Source organism: Candoia aspera, chromosome 1 (genome assembly GCF_035149785.1).
Source record: "Candoia aspera isolate rCanAsp1 chromosome 1, rCanAsp1.hap2, whole genome shotgun sequence".
Lineage (NCBI taxonomy): Eukaryota > Metazoa > Chordata > Lepidosauria > Squamata > Boidae > Candoia > Candoia aspera.
In genome coordinates, this window is record NC_086153.1 from 34522692 (window position 1) to 34547792 (window position 25101).

Genomic DNA, 25101 nt, shown 5'->3' on the forward strand with positions numbered 1-25101 from the left:
GACAAATAAATGGGGATTGTCATGATGTCAGAAGCTTAGGAAAGATAATATTTTGTGGAGTCAGTCCTACAACTAAAGATCTGACACTGCAGAGGCCTTTCTGCAGGATGGTTGAAGGAAGTGATTTCACCAAATTCTTGTCCAGCTGACTTGATGCATAGCTGAGTATCTTAGGTGTCCATGTGGGGAGACAATGGGTGCAAGTGGCAAATCATGACACAAACTTTTGCCTGACATCAGGATGCAAGTATGAAATCGCAGGGTTTGCTGCGCACTTGGGTCTGTGTGTGTGTGTGTGCACGCATGCCTCATTGTGATTGGTAGTAGATACATAATATGAAAATCACCATTATTAAAGTAGAATATTATTTGAAAAGTCTAGTTTTCATTCTCTGGGGATTAAAGCCAAGCTAAACCACATTTATGGCACTGGCTTTAATATGTTTTACAACCTTCTTTTTATTCTTTATCATTAGTCCCATAAAGTTGGTTCCTGTTTGGTCAGCACAACTCTGAAAGCTTTACACACTAACATCTGACACAACAGTCTTGGTAAAATTTGCTTAATAGTGGTTGGATAACTGCCCACCCTGCCCAGTAGTAAGGAAAGACTTAATGAAAGCCTTCATAATGATATCTGGTACAAAGTTAAAATCAGATTTCACATTGTAGTGAAACACTTTATAGAACACTATAAAGGTGGCTGGAATTCAGAGAACTACTATATGGAAAAGAACGTAGATTAACTGCTGCTGTGGCAGGTTAACAAGAGAGAAATGTTTACTTACTTATTTATTTATTTAATTTATTTATCAAATTTGTCACCACCCATCTCCTCCTAACGGAGGGACTCTGGGCAATTTACAGCATAAAACAATAACTATACAATAAAATCCCAATATAAAATATAGACTAAAACAATTTTAAAAACTAACAAATGGCATAAAATCCCGATGGCTATGGTCTCATTCAGTCCTTGTTTACTTCCTTGTAAACATTGATTTCCTGTAGTTCATTTTAATTTTGTAGCTATATTTATTTTATTTCAAAGGTTTGGTCTTCTTTAATGGCTTGAAATACAGTTTGGGGGAGATTGCTAGGAAGGGTGTGATTCAAGAATCACACCAGAGACTCGGAGCTGAACCCAGAATGATAGAGTCTAGTGCAGTGTTTCTCAACCTTGGCAACTTTAAGATGTCTGGACTTCAACTTCTGTAATTCTCTAGCCAGTATGCTGGCTAGGGAATTCTGGGAATTTAATTTCAGACATCTTAAAGTTGCCAAGGTTGAGAAACACTGGTCTAGTACATCAATCAGCTACAGGGCTGCACCTAGGGTCTGTGTCACCTGGGGCAAACATGGGTTCCATGCCCATTTTGGCACCTCCCCAGCGCTCATTTTGGTGCCCCCCCAGCACGGCGCCCGGGGCACATGCCATGCTTGCCCCCCCACCCCCAGTTGCAGCCCTGATCAGCCAGACACTTTTAGTACACAGTTCTGAAGGTCTGAATCATGAATTTGAGGAGGAACATACAAAGGGAGGTTGTCATGAGTAAGGATGGTGAGCAGGGGGCTCCCATCCAGGCTGTAAAGTGCATGCGTAGTACTGAGGAATTAGGTAGCCATTCAAAGAGACACAGATCGGGCCCGCCTTAGTCTTTGGGGTTTATATGTATGGGTTTTTCCCACGCTTCTTCAGTTTGCTAGGATTTTCTGTTATGTAGCAGTAATAAAACACTAGAGACCTATTCCTTGTCTCAGCGTGGTTCCTGGCTGTTAGGACAGAGGTAGAGAGAACTAACCTCCTGTGGCAGATTTTAGGCAGTGCTACTTAGGGAAGATAGTACAGTTGTGGTCAAGGATTGCCAGTCAATACTCGTATTATTAGGCAGATTCATAGACAGAGGGTCTGTCGGTATCAAAATAGTAAAAGGGAAGCAGTAATACTGAATGTTAATGGTTAAATTGTTAGTGTCTGTTTAGGAACTTCCCTGAGGCATCAGGATGCCCTCTATGGGAATAACTCATGAGATGGCTCTTTGGTTTGGTTCCTTATGGCCGTTCCAATGTTTTTAACATTCTGTGCCATTTTTTTTTAAGTGTAGCAAAGATTGACCTTCTGGGAGTTCTGAATATAGTAAGAAATGCATTTTTCACTCATAGCTTGCTGACAGAGAGATTTCTGAAATGTAAAAGTAGTTTGTGTTTGGTAAATATTTACAACTTATTGTATTGTGTGCTTAATTTGATCTTGGGTAGTGTGCCAAATAATTCCCTTCCTCTCATTTTGCTTTATTTCATTTTGTTAAGTAAAAGTGTAGTATTTTATTGTGGGAACTACCAGTAAAAATAATGTGTTTGATGTAGGAATGAGCAGAGTTACATATGCAAATAATAGCTTGTCTATGATATAGCTTTTGTCTCCTCTAGCAGCAATTCACTGCTGCTCTATAATTAGGAAGAAAGAAGAGAAGGAACAGTCAGCAGAGCTAAGTAATACCCTGTATGAATTTCAGATATGATCACAACATTGCTTTGTAAATACAGGGTTTCATGGTTTATATAGATTGTATCCAAGCTCATCAACCATGCCTCCTATTCTAACAATGTGGCTCTTTTCAAATGCCAAATAAACTAGGGACCGGATTTCACATGTGAGGATTTTATATTTGCAGCGAATCTAAGCAGGCAAGTACCACTTACAAGAAAGTGTGGGAAATAAAAGGTCAGATTATCAAGGCAGAGGTAAACAAAGAAAAGAGAGGTTGATTTTGATCCCAAAGGAATCAGCCGTAATGGCTCAATGATTGTTTCAATGGCTATTATTCCTGATTTATAATAAAGTCTTAGCTGTGTTACATTGAATTGAGTCTTTGTGAAGCTTCAAACAAGTTTGTTGAAATTCTGTCTTAGGAGAACATGACAACACACATGTGCCCATCACATAATGATGCAACAGGAAGATGATAACCCCTCAAAGCTGAATTTTCAGATTGTTCCAAGCATTATGCTTTCTAGCTGAATAATTTCATGGCTTTAGCAGGAAACCTAAAACTAAAAATGCCATTATATATGTGTAAATTGAGATGGCTGTGAGAGTTAGAAATTGAGTAATGAATTGCTCCTGAGTTTGTCCACTGGCTCATTCCTAGCACTGCTATTCTGGACTGGTATAGATAGGTTAAAATCTTGGGAATTGTCCTTTTAGTGTTCCTAAAATAACATAAAATCCTACTAGGATTTCCAGAAAACTTATTAAGTATAAAAAGGTAAAGGTTTCCCTTGACGTAAAGTCCAGTCGAGTCCGACTCTAGGGGGCGGTGCTCATCTCCGTTTCTAAGCCTTGGAGCCGGCGTTGTCATAGACACTTCCGGGTCATGTGGCCAGCATGACGACACGGAACGCCGTTACCTTCCCGCCGAAGCGGTACCAATTAATCTACTCACATTTGCATGTTTTCGAACTGCTAGGTGAGCAGGAGCAGGGACGAGCAACGGGAGCTGGGACGAGCAACGGGAGCTCACCCCGCCGCGCGGTTTCGAACCGCCGACCTTCCGATCGACAGCTCAGCGGTTTAACCCGCAGTGCCACCGCGTCCCTAGTTATTAAGTATAAGCTACTTCAAATGCTCAGCTGAAAATACGTTCATACCACATTTTAATTCTGAGACAAGCAGAAGTAAATGCTAAAGTAAATATAAAATATTAGATGAGGATTTTATCATTTGTCCTGAAAAAAGAGACTCTGTGTATGCATATATGTGTGACCAGCTCCATGTGTCTGTGCACAAGCAGTTGATTAGGGCTTCTCTGATTGGAAAGTAGTTCAAAGTAGTTGAGCATTGTCTAGTGTTGTGCCATAAAAACTGATCAATCTGACATTAAAATAAAGCAATTGATAACTGGAACAATCCTGGAGGACACAAGGCTTCCATGGATTTAACTGGTAATCTAAAGAACTGAGGGAATTGTAGGAAAAAAATAGCAAAAGCAACCCTGTAGTCGATAACTGAGTATGAGATTTCCAGATTTCCAATTTGCTTGTTGATCTGAATAGCTAGGAGATTTACTCCTTGCCAGTTACAGGCAACCTTTGCCCTGCCTTCAAGTTCACAGGAGCTGCATCTAACAAGAATTACATAATGTAGAGAGGAGAAAAATATTGCAGGGGTTGCAAACCAAACATCTAGACTTGGTGATGAGGTTGATTGGAAGATTGATTTTTGAATGGCTGAAGCATTGAGCATGTATTTCTTATGGTCTTGAGAGCATTAACATAATGGCAGTAATAAAGCTGCCCATTATCATTACACAGGTTCATAGAATTTGGGGACAAGTGACGCCTCATACAGTTTCAGTCCATTAGATAACAATGATTTTGCATGACTTGTTATGTGTATTATCAACATATGCTAGGAGTCAGCAGAGTGCAAGTTACTGCTGTTAAGGCCAGCCTTAACTTCTGCTCAAAACTCTGTTTCCTTATGCTTAGGAAGGAAAATTTCTCTCAGGGCTTGTTTCATTTAATCACATTATTATTACTAGAATCACAGTTTAGCTATACTGCAGTGAGAGCTGCTGTACACAAGGTTTGGGGGGTTGGGTCAAAATAGCATCAACATTATTTATTTATCTATCAAATTTCTCTGCCACCCGTCTTGTATACGACAACTCTGGCCGTATCTCTCCTGTAAAACAAAATGTCAAGATTTGCATGGATCAGAGTGAACCTGATGCCCTCCAAATGTTTTGTATGACATCTACAGTTCCTTGTCGTTGACCATGCTGGTTGAAGTTTATTTTATTTATTTATTTATTTATTTATTCATTCATTCATTCATTCATTCATTCATTCATTCATTCATTCATTCATTCAATTTGACCCCGCCGATCTCCTCACATCGGGGGACTCTGGGCAGTTTACAATAATCAATTAAAACAATAATCCACAATAAAATATATAAATATAAATTATTCTAATAAATAAGTATAAATAAGAGTAAAAAATAAGGGAGTCCAAGTGGCAGAAGAATGTAAACCAGTCTATTTGTGGGAGGAGCACTCTAAGGTATCAGCCATCCCCATGTGGAGCTTCTCCCCTCTCTGTCCCAAGCAAGGCAGCAGAGCCAGGTCTTCAGGTTCCTCCGGAAGTCAGGAGCGATGGGGCTAACCTCACCTCTGGGGGCAGCATGTTCCACAGGGGGGAGCTACTCCAGAGAAGTCCTGCTTCCTGGACCCCGCCAGACGGAATTCTCTTGTAGATGGGGTCCACAGCATGCCCTCCCTGCACGATCGGGTGGGGCGGGCTGATGTAATGGGGAAGAGGCAGTCCCTCAGGTGACCTGGACCCATGCCAAGTTAATTTCTTGTTCATGTGGACATGAGATCATAGGATTGGAAGAACCCTGGAGTTCATATGGCCCAATATACATACTGAATCAGGATCATTCATTTATACATGATTCCTTCCCTCATCTAAAATAAGATTATTTCTTGTTAATTTTAATGTCCCACTCATGAAAAACTTTAATGAACAGGTGACAATATGGACCTTGGGAAGACCAACTCAATTGGGGGGGTGTATATTATATTATTTATTTATTTATTATTCCATTTTTTTTATCACCACCCATCTCCCCCAAAAAAGGGGGGGACTGCGCGGTTTACAATAAAATTTAAAACCATCAAACACTTAAATTACAATGCAAAAATCAACATAAATATAAATATAAAATCCAAGTGGCACAGATTTCATTCGGTAGGGAGGACTCTATGACACCAGCCACCCCCAGGAAGAGCTGTTGCCCTTCCCATCTCAGGCAAGGCGGCAGAATCCAGTCTTCAAAGCCTTCCGGAAGGCCAGGAGCGAAGGGGCCTGCCTAACTGTGACCAGGAATAATAACAATGACAATAACAATAATAATAATTTAAAATATGCTGCCCAACTCCTAACAATTTTGCATGGCTCACAACAATCAAACGAATTCTGATAAAACCAATAAAATATAAAAGATGGCTGGTGTTACAGACCAGATGGAATGAAGTGAGGGGTCTCCTTTTCCCTTGCCAAAGGCCTGGGTGAAGAACCAGGTCTTCACAAACAACAGCAGAGTGGCAGCCATCCAGATCTCTGGAGGAACTTCACTAAAGGCAATTATGACTTTAATTGTGAAATAAAACTAAGATTTATGCCCAAAAACCTGGGGTTTTACAAAGGTAGAGTTTTTAAAAACAATATTCCAGAATTTATGAATACTTCCAGTTGCATACTTTTCAGCAATATTGCTGCACCAACAGCCTACTCCCTTGCTTTCAGAAAGGGTACCTCATACACAAATATGAGATCCTCTAAGATGATAAAGCCACTTACATACTCAAAATATGAGCAAAAGCACATATGCAAGCAAATTCATCTAAACTGAAATTAGAGCGATTTATTGAAATCTGAGAACAGCCTGAATTTTCAAACAGAAGTAGACCTTTGAGATCAATATTGATATGAAAGTATAGCCAGCTTGATTCTTCTACTCTGAGCTCATGGCTAGCTTCCACAAGAGGTCTGAGAACTTGCTGGGATTCTTTTTTCATGCACAGCCTGCTTCCTTTCCCTGAGAACAAGTGCTCCAACTGCAGTGTGAGAACATGTCCCTCTTGCCTACAGGAGCACAGCTTCTCCCTTTTTTTCCCATGGCAATCTGGGAGTTGCTAAGATGATGACACTGACATGTAACATCTCACTATGACCTGTAATGGCTGGAATGGGAAAAGGCCACTTACTGTGGCTTATTTTCATTTATTTACCGTCATTTTAAATATTTCTTAACTGCTCTTCACCTCGAGGATTCCAGGATGACATATATTTACCAACATAAACTGTTTACAATATAATAAAAATGTCTAATAATCATTTATACAATAGCCACCTAAGTAAAGTCAAACACATCCTAAAACATAAAACAAGCACCTTATTTCCCTGTAAGGTGGTTGGACAGAACCTTAACCAGATCCTGTGAAGTCTGTCCTGTTGGTGCCTCTGCTGAGATCCAAAGCCAGGCTGATCCTTTTTGGATGACAGGCTGAAACCCACCCAGCATGTAATAATGCCAATAAATGGCATTTTGAAGAAGCCCTAAAGCATTTATAGTTTAAACAGTCATAGCAGGCAATTACATGTTTGGCTTACTCTAGAGGCTGGAAATCCAGCCTGCCCATTTCTGTCAAAAAGCAGTTTTGAGACACACACAAAAGTTAAGTTCTGCCTTCTTTTCAGAACTTCCGGATAAGCTACTGAGTTACAAATACCAACCATAGACCTTTCTGTCAGAAGCATTTGTTCCAAACTTTGCCCAGAGGCTCCATTTATTGTATTATATCTCTTAAGTGTATTTTATAAATGGACTTAACAGTTTATGAAATTCTTGATTTTTTAAATTAATGACTGGGGCATTCCCCCCTCCCCCATACAGTATATTACAATCCTTCATTCTTGCAATTCAGTTTTTAACTAAAATATATTCTTGATTTTCTTTTTGGATGGGAAAAAAGGAAAGAGATTTGGCTGCCAATAATGATACGTTCTTTAAGAGGAACTATTAAAGGGATACAACACTCTGAATTTTGTAAGTTTGTTTAATTGCAACAGCGCTGACAATGATCTACTGTGATGTAATATAGTGGCAAGCTGCATCTGACAAGCCAAGACAAGTCTGTTTACTATTACTGCCTATTGTCAGATATTGCATTAGAGTTAAATGTCAGTTTTAGCAAATCTGTATATTGATGCTATTATAGTTTAAGATCAGTTAGGACAAATGAGAAGGAAGTGGCTGACTTGTCCGTGATCCGGGTTGGGGTGGGGGTCCATTGCTGGCAAGTTCTAAACCTCCATTAGCTATGTGCAAGTTCTTGAAATAATCAGACAATGGACACCTGCAGGACTTCAGTCATTCCGGAACTGTGTGTTCCCACCCTGGTGAGGGAGTGCTGGAGATTTTTCATGTTTATCGAAAGGGGTGTGACTATATGAAGGTGTAGTCCCAGTTTGGTATGAAATTGGTGATCAAATGTCATGACCAGGGGCTTTCAGTGCCATATATATATATATAAAACTTCATTAAAGCATTTTCAAAATATACATAAAAACTAAAAAGATTGAAACAAAGAAGCCTACAAAGAAAAAGAAACAGAACTAAAAAGTTTTGTGTTTTCTGAAAAAGTACAAAACAAACTACTACAAAGTGACTTCCGACTTTCTATAACAAAGATATACATAAATCAATATCAATCTCTTACTCCAGTTCATATTATAGTAAACCTTATTTCTATAAAGCATTTAAATTCTCATTACATTCCCTTCTAAAACAAATTTACCCTCCCAATTAAAGAAAAACATATAAAACCCTTCAAACATAATTTGGAACCTAATATAGTAACAAACACTATGTAAGAATTTTCAAAACAGCATAACCGTTTATCCAAACCTTAAAGAAACTATCCTGATAAACACATTTAGACAATTATCCCACTTCAAAGTAAACCAAGACATTCACATGTTTCAGTATTATGTACAGACCTTTCTGCTCAATTTAAAATTCTACAACCTGCTTTAAAAAGCCAAAATATTTGTCCAAAATCTTCCAGCCTCTAGAGTGTAATTATCTTTCTTGATCATGGTGTGGTGGCAACACTGTCTTCTTATCTTCAACTTTCAACAACTCAATTTTCCCTTGACTATTTAAACGCAAGTCACCAATCCTCATCTTTTTCTTTGGAGAAGCCACTATACTCGCAAGGTAGTTTTCAGCCTTATCAGTTTCTCTCAATTCTTGCGAAAACTTGGACTCCACAAATTCTGAGAAATGCTCCAAGACTTAAATAACAGCATTGTAGAGGTCTTTAAATATCAAATTAATTTCCTCCATATTTCTTAACAGAAAGATAGATTATGGCGCCCTCTAGTGCCTCATGAAGGGAAAGTCATTAACGCTGTAACTGAACACTCTCTCCAGCCTTTTTATCTCCAGTGTGGCCAGTCGGGAAAATAAAAAGTAACAACAAACAGCATTCCCATGGGAAAGTGAAAGCAAATAGATCAGAACTCCAATCCGCAGATTCAACGAAGAAGAGAAAGTTTTATATTCCTCAAAAATCACTTTAATAAAAAAAGCAATTAAAAAAACAAAATTCATTAAATCTCAATTTAACAAATTATATATAAAAAGCCAAATTACCAAGTTAATAATTTTCCAAAATAATGAGAGTCACCAAGAGATTCTGCATTTCTTTGTTGTAGAAAGCCTCTCTTTGGTAAAATTCAAACAAAAAAACCTTAGTGCTGTAGAAATGGGGTGGGCGGCTTTAAGGTCAGTTATGGCTTCAGAGCGGCTTAGAAAGAAGATGACGCCTTGCCTCCCAGCTGATTGCTTACCAGTTGATCGTGAAACGCCGTTTTGTGACCAGCCATCCAGAGAACACATGGGCTGATTCCTGGGGTTCTCCTTAATCCGGAGAATGCTTCTGGGCTCCAAGGAAGCCTGCCTGAGCCCAATAAAAAAAGCCACTCTGATAGATCAGTCCGCAGACAGTGGGAAAACAAACAAACAATCCACCATTGTCCCCACTGGAAGTCCATAAAATTTCAACTTCCTATAATATTCCTGGATGGGGGACCTCTGCTTTAATCCTCCCATCTTGAACTCTAGTTCTTTGACCAGTGACTCTTTGGGGGACGCTGGGAGTATATAATTGCTGCCTGGACTGCAAGGCCTTCTGTTAGAATCTTACTGTATCTAACAATGGCTAGAGGCTGTTGAATTGTATGATGTTGTGGATGTGGGTGTGTAAGTGAACCACTGTGACTAATTTCTTGAGTGGGGGCATCCAAACCTTTGCCTAAAAGTGTTTTGCATGATTTTCCTGTGCTGTTTGGTCCAGGGTACCAGACCACAGTGTGATTGCTTTGATCTGTTAGTACTTCATGTGCATCTATTTCCATATCTGTTGTTTCTCTGAGAAGTTTTGGCTATTCAGTTCCTGCTCCACACAGATGTCAGTAACTCAACAGATTTATCGACAGGCTTCTCTTTAGATCTGCTGCAAAATTTCTACTAGTCTAGATAAAAAAAGAATTGCATCAGGGGTTAGGTTTTCTTTAGGAAGGCAGTGTATTATTAATTTACTCTGCCTGCACACAATGCCTTAAGCCTTCTCAGATGAAACTGGTAGTAGCTGAGACAGTTGTATCAACCCATAGTGCTGTGTCAACAAGGTAACCTATGTCAGGGGCGGCTAATTTGCAGGCTCCTGGGCTGACTCCAGCTTGCAAACTAATTTTAACTAGCCCTTGGTGGCCTTACAAAATTTATCAAATTATATTAAAACCATTGTCATTAGTTTCAGCCATAAAACAGGAAAGGCAAACATTCTTCCCAACAATTGTATAAAAAAGATTCCTGTATTTTTACGTTGCTCCTTATTCTGGGCTTGTAATGAAATCTGCCTGCTGTATGTGCTCTGTTGCTCTAAGGTCTTGAATCTATGGAATCTGACTTTATTCTAGAACTTGAAAAACTTGCTAGTGATCCAGATTCTCTGATCAACTCCTCTTTGTGAATAGCATTCCCTAGCAATATTTGTGCTCTAAATTATATTGCTATGGCAGTGGAATAGATGTCATTGCAAGAGCTTCACTTTATGCCAAGAGTTGTGGCTGCTCACAAGTGTATACAGGCAGGCCAGTGTGGGCCAGATAGCCTTCTGAACTCTTCCAAGTGCTGTAGGCAGGATTACAGTCTTTTGGAAGAAATCTGAGGAAAATCAGCTTTTTCATGTCTACTGGGTACTGGTGAGCCCAGGGGCCTTACATGGTGGTGGTGGGCAGCACCAGCTGTAATTCTGCTATCAACATTAGAAGCCTTGACACAGCCTAGTTAATTTCTCATCATGCCCTCGAGTAATGCTATGCAAGGGTATGGTGAGAAGTTAAAATAATACCCACAAACATTGTATAGGAGTGCCCAGGGCAGTTCTCTGAGAATAGCTAGTACTGATTTTGATCTGTTCTTGCTTGTCAGCATGAGTTATCTGGAGGAGGTTTAATTCTTGCTGCTTTTTCATTTTTGCTTTGTGATCCTCTTGCCTTGGCCTCATTTTATCTCTCCCTTCCTTGAACTTGCAAGGAACAAGGTTTGACATTTTGCTTGCTTGGTTGTTCTGGAACTCTGGGCCACAATCCAAAAGTGCTATACAACATTCATCCTTGACTGAGGATTTTGTATACACACATATCAAGAAATTGATCAGGTACATGATATGCTTTCTTTAGGGTTCAGCAGTGACATTAGTCTAAATGATCTTGATTTATTCTGCCTAATTGCCTAAGAGTTAAATATGGTCAGGGAAGGTGCCATAATTCAAATGCATTGGTGCCTGCCTCATGTTATGAATAGCCCTTAAAAAAGTTACCAGAGTATATTGCAGCATGCATCTTTCTGCCTTCTAAATCAACTTCCTTCTGACTTGGTAGTGTCATTAAGAAGCAACTGATCCCCCACCCTATGCCACTTACCTTGCCCTCCTGTGTTGTTAATTTGTTCATTTGTACTGAATCTGTTAGGGGGAGACTGTTCTCAATTGCTGGATGCTATCTAAAAAAATGGCTTTTTGAAAGCAGCCCATTGAAAAGAAAAAGAGTTTGGTAGTGTTGCTTTCATGATTTCCCATTCCACCTACTAATTGTTGAAGCTAAGTTGAAACAAAGTGTTTTGTTTTGTTTTGTTTTTTGGCCAGAAGATTTAACACCGAGGTCATCCATGGACCATTTCTTTGTTATGTCAGTTAGAATAGTTATAGCTGAAAAAGAATTTTTCCTTCTCGTCTTCTTTTTTTCCTCTTTCAAAAGAGTGATAAAAAGATGACCTGTAGTTTATAAGCTGCATTGATCGCATAATGCTTACCTTTGGAGAATCAGACCAAAATCCATCTAGTCTAGTGTTCCATTTGACAGCAAGTGCCTAGATGTTATTTGGGAACCCTGAAACAGGGAAGCCTCTCAGAACAAATTAGTAATGACTTTTGAAAGTATTGCAGACAAGTTCTACAAAAGAAAGAAAGAAATAGAACTGCTAACTTAATCTGGGTTGTGGGGATGATCCATTAATGTCTGGGTAAAAAGTATCAGAGAAAGCAACTGGCCTCTTTAATGAATGCATTGGCAGGTTTTCTACAATACACTAGGTTAAAAGCAGAATTAGTTTGTAATTCAGTACATTGTGTGAACCCAGCTCCCATGTTTTTTTTAGGTCTACTTTGATATGAAAAATCAGAAAGCTTAATTGAGTAAGTACACTATGAATAAGAATGTCACAGAAACATAGTGATGATAAAGATTCTTCCAGACTGTTCATACAACCATGTTCATATCACAGTTTCATTTTATGAAATACCTATGACAGAAGTTATTATGTGTCTCTAATGCTTATAAGTGAATAAAAGTTGTGGGGAAAAGCATTCAAAGGATGACCACTAAAAAGACCTTTTCTGGGTCACTAGCTGCTGTCTTCCAGAAGCACTTGGAGATGATTGTGATAGATGGTCAGATAAACAAACAGTAGAAGGATTTGTTTGATCCTTCAGTTTTTCAAGTCCTTCATCCTTTGCTTCCTTTATCCCTTCCTTTTGCTTCCCATGGTCCCTTGATTGATTCTTGGCTCATATAAGCTTACTGGTTTCCTGGATGATTTTGTTTAAGAGAAGCATACTTTTGAGGCACAGCTTGTTAAAATTCTGGACTAAAAAATTCATCTTATGTACATACTATGAAACTGCTGGTTTAGGATTAAACTGGTAATAAATTAAGCACTTTTCAAGCTTGAGCAACAGCACCTCAAATCTTATTTTGGAGGTAGGTCTTCTACAGATTGGAGCCTTCTGAACTTTTTGAGACTCTTAAGTCTCAGCATTCCCAGATGGGCAAAGACTGACCTGTATTTTGCTATATTAAGTTTCCATTAATGATGAAGGCATATTTTTGTGAACTTACTGAGAGCCTTTTTTCCACTTTGCTGAGGCTGAGTTTACACATTGTGCTAAGACGTGATTGATGAATGTCAACATTCTTGTTGTAGTTTATTCGTTTAGTCGCTTCCGACTCTTCGTGACTTCATGGACCAGCCCACGCCAGAGCTTCCTGTCGGTCATCAACACCCCCAGCTCCCCCAGGGACAAGTCCGTCACCTCTAGAATATCATCCATCCATCTTGCCCTTGGTTGGCCCCTCTTCCTTTTGCCTTCCACTCTCCCTAGCATCAGCAGCTTCTCCAGGGTGTCCTGTCTTCTCATTATGTGGCCAAAGTATTTCCGTTTTGCCTTTAATATCATTCCCTCAAGTGAGCGGTCTGGCTTTATTTCCTGGAGGATGGACTGGTTTGATCTTCTGGCAGTCCAAGGCACTCTCAGAATTTTCCTCCAACACCACAGTTCAAAAGCATCTATCTTCCTTCTTTCAGCCTTCCTTATGGTCCAGCTCTCGCAGCCATATGTTACTACAGGGAACACCATTGCTTTAACTATGCAGGCCTTTGTTGTCAGTGTGATGTCTCTGCTCTTAACTATTTTATTGAGATTGGTCATTGCTCTTCTCCCAAGGATTAAGCGTCTTCTGATTTCCTGACTGCAGTCAGCATCTGCAGTAATCTTTGCACCTAGGAATACAAAGTCTTTCACTGCTTCTACATTTTCTCCCTCTGTTTGCCAGTTATCGATCAAGCTGGTTGCCATAATCTTGGCTTTTTTGAGGTTTAGCTGCAAGCCAGCTTTTGCACTTTCTTCTTTCACCTTCATCATAAGGCTCCTCAGTTCCTCTTCACTTTCAGCCATCAAAGTGGTATCATCTGCATATCTGAGATTGTTAATGTTTCTTCCAGAGATTTTAACTCCAGCCTTGGATTCCTCAAGGCCAGCTTGTCGCATGATGTGTTCTGCATACAAGTTGAATAGGTAGGGTGAGAGTATACAGCCCTGCCGTACTCCTTTCCCAATCTTAAACCAGTCCGTTGTTCCGTGGTCTGTTCTTACTGTTGCTACTTGGTCGTTATACAGATTCTTCAGGAGGCAGACAAGATGACTTGGTATCCCCATACCACTAAGAACTTGCCACAATTTGTTATGGTCCACACAGTCAAAGGCTTTAGAATAGTCAAGAAAACAGAAATAGATGTTTTTCTGAAACTCCCTGCTTTTTCCATTATCCAGCGGATATTGGCAATTTGGTCTCTAGTTCCTCTGCCTTTTCTAAACCCAGCTTGTACATCTGGCAATTCTCGCTCCATGAACTGCTGAAGTCTACCTTGCAGGATCTTGAGCATTACCTTACTGGCATGTGAAATGAGTGCCACTGTTCGATAGTTTGAACATTCTTTAGTGTTCCCCTTTTTTGGTATGGGGATATAAGTTGTTTTTTTCCAATCTGATGGCCATTCTTGTCTTTTCCAAATTTGCTGGCAGATAGCATGCATTACCTTGACAGCATCATCTTGCAAGATTTTGAACATCAGCTGGGATGCCATCGTCTCCTGCTGCCTTGTTATTAGCAATGCTTCTTAAGGCCCACTCAACCTCACTCTTCAGGATGTCTGGCTCTAGCTCACTGACCACACCGTCAAAGCTATCCCTGATATTGTTATCCTTCCTATACAGGTCTTCTGTATATTCTTGCCACCTTTTCTTGATCTCTTCTTCTTCTGTTAGGTCCTTGCCATCTTTGTTTTTGATCATACCCATTTTGGCCTGGAATTTACCTCCAATGTTTCTAATTTTCTGGAAGAGGTCTCTTGTCCTTCCTATTCTATTGTCTTCTTCCACTTCCGCGCATTGCTTGTTTAAAAATAATTCCTTATCTCTTCTGGCTAACCTCTGGAATTTTGCATTTAATTGGGCATATCTCCCCCTATCACTGTTGCCTTTTGCTTTCCTTCTTTCTTGGGCTACTTCTTGTGTCTCAGCAGACAGCCATTTTGCCTTCTTGGTTTTCTCTTTCTTTGGGATGTATTTTGTTGCCGCCTCCTGAACAATGTTGCGAACTTCTGTCCATAGTTCGTCCGGGACCCTATCTACTAAGTCCAGTCCCTTAAATCTATTCTTCACCTGCACTGCATATTCCTTAGGGATATTAGCGAGCTCATATCTAGCTGTTCTGTGGGGTTTCCCTAATCTCTTTAGTCTGGTCCGAAATTGTGCAAGAAGAAGTTTGTGATCTGAACTACAGTCAGCTCCAGGTCTTGTTTTTACCAACTGTACAGATGTCCGCCACCTTTGGCTGCAAAGGATGTAGTCAATCTGATTTTGGTGTTGTCCATCTGGTGAAGTCCACGTATAAAGCCGTCTCTTAGGTTGTTGGAGTCAACATTCTGCAGTCTGCTATTTAGGCAGGAATAAATCTGATTCTCACGTTCTCACATTCATGCTTTTAATTGTTCCCATTTAACTAAATAATTTTCATATCCTCTTATTATATAGCCTTTTTACAGAGTAGGAGTGAGAAACATTTGGAGGCTTAGTAGTTGCAACACATGCATACACACACAACTCTCTCTCTCTCTCTCTCACACACACACATACACACACGTGTATCTGTGCCATTGGGAGGCTTAGGATGGGAATGAGAAAGGGAGACTTCTAGATGGCAAATTGCTAGCACCTCTAACCCTTTCTGCCCCCAAACAGCTGAAAGTTCCATGCACAATTTCAGCAATAAGTCTTGGGGTACTGAGCACAGATATGGTCTGAGGACCATAGTTTGCCCTTTCTGTTATAGAAGAAGCTTGCCCTCCTCTAGATACTGGATGGTTTGTTATCACTGATAGGCATTTCACCAAATAAACCTTCAATATGTGAGATACAGGGACATGTGTGAACATACACACTCATTATTATGGATGAGTTACTTATTTATGCATGAATTAAAGAGAGGTATGGGGAAGTAATACTTCAAGAAAGATGAGCAGACTACTGCAAAGTACAGATCTTCTCTAAAATATAATGAATTTTGTTCATAATATTTGCATCTTCTGCTAAGATGTAATTTGTCTTGACAAATTGAGCAGGGGTCATTTCATTCTGTGCTTGCATAGGTGCATAACTTTTGTGGTGCTGAAGAATTACATTCACAGTTTGCAGAATCTCTGTTTGAAAATTCAGGAGCTTGCACATCTGCGAGCAAAGAAGTTGTGTTTATGTCACCTCTTGTGTCATTGGTTTGTCAGATAGTGTAGCAAAGGCATCATCCTGTGGTTTGGAGAAAGAAAAATAAGTTTTTGCTCTAGTACTATTAAAGGGCATGTTTATAACTTGATTATTTTCTCAAGTGTTCCATTACACAGAGAACTCCAGGTATAAATATTTATTTCTTAAAAGCATCTTCGTACTTCTTTAAGTCTCAGAGGGGTAAATAACAGAATAGAAACACATGTCTCATGCGTAATTTTTTTCTTTACATTTTCTGAAGCATTAACCTTTCATGTTGTCCCCAGCTATGTGTGTCTGTGGAAAAGGCAAGTGTACATGGTTTTTACTGAACAACTAAAAATGTGTTCTTGACAGCTGCCTTTTGTTGTTCTTCTACAATGGCTCCCAGTCTCATTGCTCAAAAAGAAAAAGGCAGCACTGGTGCACAGTTTAATTCACTCAATGTTAATGCTTGGGAATATGGCCATCCATTATAATATACTTTCATTTAGAAAATCAAATTACTTTCACTTCAAAAAGGAAGGGAAGGCATTTAAACTTAAATAAGGACAACTCTCATTTTTGTCACAAGATCTCTATGGACCTCATCAAAGGCAGCCATTGTGTATCCATATGACAATGCCACTCCAATCATTTAATTACTTTTTTCGGGGGCAACTTTGAGAAGAGAGTGATGCTAGAGTTTTAGTTTATTGTACATCTTTCCTATCTGTTTGGCACATGGAGTGGCACATCTCACAAGCTTTGGTTTTGTGCTAAAATACTATTAGTAACTCTCATCCAGAGATGGGCAATCAGTTTCTTTGTTCATGTTGATTTTGTATGATTTCATCACACCTGCAGACTTTCACTTTAAAAATGTGTATAAAAATAGTTTTATTTTCTATCTTAAAATACATCCTTTGACTATATAAAATATATCCTTTGAAACATATTTTGATATATTTTTTTTAAAGCTAGGAATTGTATTAGAAAATACGGGAACTCCAAAAGCCAGTGAGTAACTAAGTTGTGAATCTGTATAGATTAGTTCATGTTGGAATTTGAGGAGATCAGAGTCTTCAAGCATCTTTATGAACTTATATTGCTGAACTTATCTGTGAAAGCACATATGCCATAACAGCAGAAACCCATTTGGATGATTTATAAGGAAAAGATTCCTTCGAGTCAAGTTCGACTTCTGGACATGGCTAAGTTCTTTCCTTGCTTGAAATACAGAAGTGGCGTGCCATTTTCAACTTTCCAACATAGACTACAGTCCTGGGATTTCCTGGCTGTCTCCTATCCAATGTCCACTTAATTTTTGGGATCTCCATAGTCAACTAGATATAGGAAAGAAAATAAGGTGGGCCTCAATTAGCAACAGCTGATGATAAATGAAATTACTGGATTTTTAATTAAAACATTTATTTTCACATTTCCCCTTCCACCTTGATTTCTCTAATGTGCCATAAATCTAGTGTGTTTCCATGATGCTCTTCCTACCTGTCTTCTGGGCCCTGAAGCAGTTTGTTGAGCCTCACAATTTTCCTGGCCAAACTGAGAGTAGCACGCTGAACCTACAGTTCTCCAGTGACCACACACTGCAAGGGAAAAGGTGTAAGACAGACAAGTGGATGTTCATCAAGAGTATCTACCGCTATTGATATCTCACTGTGAAAGCCTTGATAAGTTTCCATAAAACTGAGATTCCCCAGAATCCCGATCTGAAAATGCTGCTCTTTGTTATATGATGCATCATATAATCCCTACCTTACCTGTAGGGATCCTTGGGCAAAGACCCCCTAATGCTTCACCTGCCTACCTCAAATATGAGTGACACAAACTAAGAGAGTCATGCCGGCTCGGATGTTGCCCGGATTAACAACGTCCGTGTCAGATGTTGGGGAACCAGGACAATCTGATGATAAGTGGGCTACTGGAACAAACCATACATGGACAAGACAAGAAAACCTGGAATTGATGGAATGCTGCTACAACAGCAAACTTAATGAGAGGGGATAACATCACTGCCACCCCCTCCTTTACAGAGCACAGCTGCTGATATGAGGGAAAAGAGATGATGGCAACAGAGACCTCACAACAATCCCTACTACCACCATAGAAGCTGGAGAAGTTCCAGGGCCTGAAGGAAGAACTAGAGAAGATCTGGAAAGTGAAGGCCAGAGTGGTCCCAGTGGTGGTAGGGGCACGTGGGGCTGTGACTCCTAAGTTGGGAGAGTGGCTCCAAGAGATCCCAGAAGCAACATCAGAGCTCTCTGTCCAGAAGAGTGCAGTGCTAGGAACAGCTAAGATACTGCACAGAACCCTCAAACTCCCAGACCTCTGGAAGAGGATCTGAGGTTGCAGAAGAAAAATACCACCCATAGGGGTGAGAAGGGATTTTTTTTTTTAATTTTTGTCTATTGCTTTACCCTCATACTTCAGCTTGATCCTAAAAATCCTAAACACAGACTTTCAGTTAATGATACATGATTTTTCATGTAATATTGAGCTTTCAGGATTACAAATCCCATAATACAGTGACTTCCTGAGTTCTATAAAACAGTGCACTCCATTCCTAATTCCTGCAGGCAGTCCAGCAAAGTGCCATGGTTTATATTACCAGATGCAAGCAATATGTCTAAATAGGATTAAGAGGGGTGTACTCCCCTTCAAAGAGTCAGTTTGGTGTAGTGTTTAAGGCACCAAGCTAGAAACCAGGAGACTGTGAGTTCTAGTCCTGCCTTAGGCGCAAAGCCAGCTGGGTGACCTTGGGCCAGTCACTCTCTCTTAGCCCTAAGAAGGAGGCAATGGCAAACCACTTCTGAAAAACCTTGCCAAGCGAACTGCAGAGTCTAGTCTTGGAAGTCTCCGAGAATTGGACACAACTGAATGGATAAAAAAAGAAAGAAAAAAAATTCCTCTTCAAGGTCTCAAATGAAGGACATCTACATTTACAATCAATGCTCTTTCTGTTCCATGACTGTCCTGAAACCTGATTGGAATGGATCTACAGTAGGTAATCCATTTTCTCAAAGATCCTTGTAGCTGTGACACAGGGCCACATGCACAGTATAGCAAAACCAGCATTTAGTTTCCTCTCTAAACTACATTCCTTTACAGATGCTCTCTCCTGGTCTCCCTTCTCCCTGTAACTGATGAGCAACTAAAAGGTAATAAATCCCTATGTGAGTTGGAAGCAACTAGCCAAGTATTTTTAAACCAAATTCTGTTTCTACTAGTGAAATAATGCTTTCTGCACCTGACAAAGTCTACCTTGTTTTATGTTTGTCTAAGATGTTGGCTAAATATGAATATTGGTTCTCCTATATTCTATCCATATTTCCTGCTCAGAGAAATTCAGGCAATTGTGCTGGCTGGTGTTCTTTCTTTCTGAAACTGGCAGTTGCTCTATCTAAGTTCTCTCTCTTCAGTTTTCCATGAGACTCATCTGCGAAGGGTAGATTTCATCCCGTGTTGGTTCTTGTCCCAGGTTCTCCTGCTCTATTTTTGAGAAAGTTCTCCTAGCCTCTCTTCAAACCACCAACAGTGATATCTAAATCCATCTTGCTTTGCCAGCCATTACATCTCCATTTTTGCTTTCTTCTTCCCAGAGGTGTGTTTTTTTGTTATAAAACTTCATCTTCCCCTTCTTGCCAACTCATAGTAGTCCCCCTTTTGTAAGGGAAAGTATTGCTTATGGCAAAATTAATAGAATCTATGCTACTTGTCATATGCTCAGCTTCTACTTATCAGCTAAAAGGAGATTTTTTTGTTTAGTTATTTAATCCATTTATATGGCTGCCCAACTCACATCTGTGACATTGGGTGGCTTCAAGGAATCAAGGAATCATAAAAAACACCATTAACATAGCCAGCAGACAGACTCCGTCCAACACACAGGGCCCCAAGCTCAAGCACAAAACCAAGTTTTCAAGGCCTTATAAAAAGCCAGCAGTATCGGTGCTAGCCTGGTCTTCAGCGGGGTGATGTTCCAAAGTATACTAATTCCTCAGCATGTAGCTATTTTTCTAAAAATGGAAGGTTGCAGAAAGCAAAAATTATCAAATATGGCTGGATTGAGAGATTGCTTCTTCAAGAGAGGGCATAACACTACCTCTTTCAAAGTAGATGGCATAATATCTCCCTCAGAAGATGCATCAGCCACCTCATGAATCCACTTGCATGCACTCTCTCTGGCTGCCTAAAAGGAGGTAAGATGGGCAGGGATATAACCCACAGGTGTCACAACTCTTACTACAAAGAACCTTACCTAGTTCTTTGGGTTCTACAAGTACAAAAGTATCCCAGATTGTAACACAAGATGCTACCATGCTCACCATAGTGGAATATAGCAACTTTACCTGCAAAAATACTCACAAACTTAACTGGCTGGGCTGCAAGTGTCTTGTCTCATCCATCCTTCCCTATCTATTTCACTCTGAATAGAGCTGCTAGGGGAGATTCTGTGAACACTGTAAGTGCAGGGAAGAAATGATGCTTCATTGCTATTATTGCCACAGTGTAGTGTAACAGTGCTCAGTTGGGTTTACTTCTTGTTTTGCAGCATCATTACTTTAGATGTTTTTTCAGTCACTTCAGCTCCCTCAGCAACTCAGGAAAATAAGGATCTACTTGTGATTAGGAAGAGGCTTTGAGATAGCAATCTCATCCTGCAATCTGGCCTCCTATGAATTATGAGATTAACCAGGTGCAAGATGGAAATTGCTTGATAAAATGTCAGGAAAGTCCCCAGGTACCTTCTGGAAACCTGGATCTGGGGTGGACTATTTTTTTTTTTTTTCATATTTTTATTACCACCCATCTCCCCCACTTGGGGGATCCTGGGCGGTTCACAATAAAACTATAAAATACAATAAAATCAGAATAATATCAATAAATATACATATAAAATATAATACAATCCAAGTGATGGCAGATCTAATTCCACCCAAAGGGGACTGGAACCGGTCCTGGCAGGACTAGGGAACCAACCAGCCCTAAGAGTGGCTCTTCCTCTCACCAGGCATGGTGACAAAACCAGGTCTTCAGCCGTTTCCTGAAGTCCAGAAGAGAGGAGGCCAATCTCACTTCTGGGGGAAGGATGTTCCAAAGGGCGGGAGCTGCTGCAGAGAAAGCCCACCTCCTGGACCCCACCAGATGGAATTCTCTTGCAGACGGGGTCTGTAGCATGCCCTCTCTGCATGACCGGGTGGGACAGGTTGATGTAACGGGGATGAGACAGTCTCTTAGGTAACCTGGCCCCATGCCATGTAGGGCTTTAAAGGTGATAACCAACACCTTGAATTGGACCTGGAAACAAACTGGCACCCAATGCAGCTCGTGGAGCAAGGGAATAATGTGTGCTGATCTTGAGGCACCAAAAACTGCCCGTGTGGCTGCATTTTGGACCAGCTGTAGCTTCTGGATACTCTTCAGGGGTAGCCCCATGTAGAGCACATTACAGTAGTCTTTTAATGTGTCCTCCACCCTTCAGAGGTCCAGGGCTTCCATGATCTGCAGCTTGACCAGAAAGTGATCTGACCATGGCAAAGAACAGACATTAATGTCCTCTATCTTCAGATCACATTTCATCTGCTCCAATGTAAAGATTAAATCCTACATGAGCCCACCTGTAATTAGGGCTGTATTTACTTGTGACAAGCCCATGGCCATCATATAGGTAATACATGCACAAGCTGCAACAAACCATTCCCCAGGTCTTGGAGACTGAGGTCGCTCAAGACTAACAGCTGTGGGAACTCCAGCACCAGCCCCAAAATTATGTTGAGTACACCAACACCAACACCCAGCCCAGCTTGTGTTTGCAGCCATTTATTTATTTATTTGATTGATTGCTGTATATGGATGCCCATCTTAAACAACTCTGGGCAGATCACAACAACAGTAAAACCAGTAACTATAAAGCAACCACAAAACAATAAAACAGTAAAACGATCAAACTAAAATGAAATCCCTGCACCATAATCATCCCCTTAGGATGCCCCGGAGCAAGCTCCAATTACCCTCATTCCATTTTTTCTATTCTATTCCCTCCTGTCCCAGCACCTTGGTAAAGAGCCAGGTCTTGATGGCCTTCCAAAAGGCTAAAAGAGTAGGGGCCTGCCAAATTACCAGGGGGAGGGTGTTCCATAAGGTAGGGGCAGCCACGGAAAGGGCACGCTTCTGAAGTCTCACTAGGTGGCAGGATTTCAGGGAAGGGATCTGGAGTGTGCCTACTCTATCTGATCTAGTGGAATGGGCAGATATTCTTAGGGAGAGGCAGTCCTGCAAATAACCAAGTCCCCTGCCATGTAGTGCTTTAAAGGTGATAACCAGCACCTTGAATTGTACCTGTAAGTAAATGGAGCCAGTGCAGCTTGTGCAATAGAGATGTAATATGGGTGAACCTATGAACAGCCAATACTGTGTGTTCTGCTTTGTTCTGGACCTGTTGTAACTTCTGAGTGATCTTCAAGGGCAGCCCCGTGTAAAGCACATAGCAGTAATTCAAATGGGCATGACTCCTGTCCAGGAAAGGGCGCAATTGACACACAAGACGGATCTGCACAAAGGGCCCCCTAGCCACAGCTGCCACCTGCTCATCAAGCAGGAACCATGAGTCCCCCAAATTGCACACTAGCTCGGCCTGGGGGAGTGCAACTTTGTCCAGCATCAAAGATGACAAGTCACTGGACCCTGGGGGGCCAAAAACCCAGAGCTACTCCATCTTGCCGGGGTTGAAGTTGGTTATCCCCATCAGACCCTTACAGTCTCCAGGCACTTGGGCAGCACCGCAACAGCATCACCTGCCCAGCCATGGATAGAGATGTATACCGTACCCCAGCTTGTCTTTGCAGCCCATTATTACAATGAGAAACTTGCATCCAATCACTTCTAAGACAGTACTCCTTGTCACTGCAAGAGTTCCATAAACAATCACAGGTGCTCCTCCTGCCCCACTTTGTCATCATTGTTGCTGTGGGACCTGGAACTTGGGAAGGCTTACTTCCATCAGGGCCCTATCCCGATCACTGCCCTGCCAGGTCTCACCAATAGATCCTAATTCTGCATATACAAATGTCACCCTGTTGTAGATGGATGTTTTATTCTGTACAGACCTGGTGTTCAAAATCTGGCTACTTGGGCTCAGGACTGGCCAACTGTCATAGAAGAAGGGACTCCCTGTATCTGCCCATCAGAGTAGTAATTTGAGTCCTCCTCACATCAACCTTGGAGACCAACACCCCCCCCCCTTCCAGTTTGAATAGTGTGCAAGCAAGCATTATAATAGCTTCAAACACACATAAGCAATTCACTGAACTCATGTTCTCTAGACAGTTTAGCAGTTTCCTGACTGAGTAGAAACTGTCTTCAAAAGGGAAACTGCTTGTCTTTCCAAACATAGAAAAAACTCACAAATCTAAAGTGCCTTCTGCCCAATGTGCCATGGAGATGAGTTTTTTCAATATATTTTGTAATGATCTCCATGATGATCTGTTAGTAATAGTTTCTTGACTATGTTCTCTCAATGCAAATCTGCATTATCATAAACACATAAAGAAAAATTGACATCCACTTTTTCCTACTAATGTTTGTGATTGCTTACAGATTTACTTGTCTGCAATCATTTGAAAAGCACACTTCCTTCTTTGTGTTTGGTTTTATTAATGGTTATGCTATAGTGCTGGTGGATATTTTATGCTATTAGTTTCATTTGGTTGAGTTGCCATTACACATCTTGAAGGAGATTTAAAAAAAAAATGAAAGTTGCCTGACTTGAAAAACCCATTATTTGTGATGGGTAAAGATTACTTCCAGTTGACTAGAGAATGGATCATTACAAAAACTGATTTTATTTTGGCTTTTTTTCCTTTATGCAAATTTAGATTCTATTTTATTGAAAATGCTGCTGTAAAACAGCTGCTATGAAGTAAAAGTCATTTCCAGATGTTCTGGCTGATGAGATTGAAAAAAGAGTGGTTCCTATGGTCTTCTGTGTGAGTTCACAAGAATCTGCTTTTCACTTCTCCAAATATAGTGTATTCATTTGCAGCTGGGTAATCTGAAGCAGCCCATCCAGTCTGAAACGAAGTGTGGCATCCCATGACCCTTTCAGCACTGGGCTGCTAGTGTTCAGCGTGAGAAGGGAAGCCTGAATGATCTGCATTTCTGACTTTCATGTTTCCAGGAAATGATACAAAGCAGAACCCTGTGAATCTTGAGCACCATTAAACAGAAATACTATAGATGTGGGTGGAGCTCAAGCATTTCACTGTTCCAGAAGAATGAAAGCTTTCTTGCCTTGTCATCTTTCTGCAGCACCTGAAGTCACTTCTTGTGAACTCCAAGCGTATTAGCTAGTATGTCCGCTAACACGAATCACTGACTTAACTCAGCCCACATCCCTGGAAATGCTTAAAAAAGTAAATTTCACATATAATAACAAAAGTTGATCCAGACTGAAGTATCTAGCTAGAATCAATCTACTGAGAAACATTAGAGGAATCATCGCAAACTCTAGGGAACCTCAGGGTTTTCAGAAATATAAAATATTTTGGGGGGAGGGGGGAATAGCTGCAACACATTCGTGAGTTATTTCAAAGATAAAATAGGGTGCCTTAATGCTGACCTGAACACTGCTTTTCATACTGAGCTATCCATTGCATCATTTTATCTAAGTGTAGGGGACTGTTGTTGTTGTTGTTTGTGAGGCCTGAGGAAGTGGACAAAATGCTTATACTGTAGTGCTGGCCTATCACATGTTCTCTTGACCCCTGCCTATCTTGGCTTATTCAGTTGAGTTGTAGGGGATCCATGGATGTGAACACTTCTTTCTGTGATGGAGTGGTATCACCAGTTTTAAAAGACCAGTGGC

The 25101-nt window shown here is 40.5% G+C and overlaps 1 protein-coding gene across 10 annotated transcripts in view; it reads left to right on the forward strand.

Annotated features, from left to right (window-relative positions):
* The window catches only part of NRXN1 (neurexin 1), a 1050871-nt gene that overhangs the window by 674897 nt on the left and 350873 nt on the right, over positions 1 to 25101 (forward strand). The window lies entirely within an intron of this gene.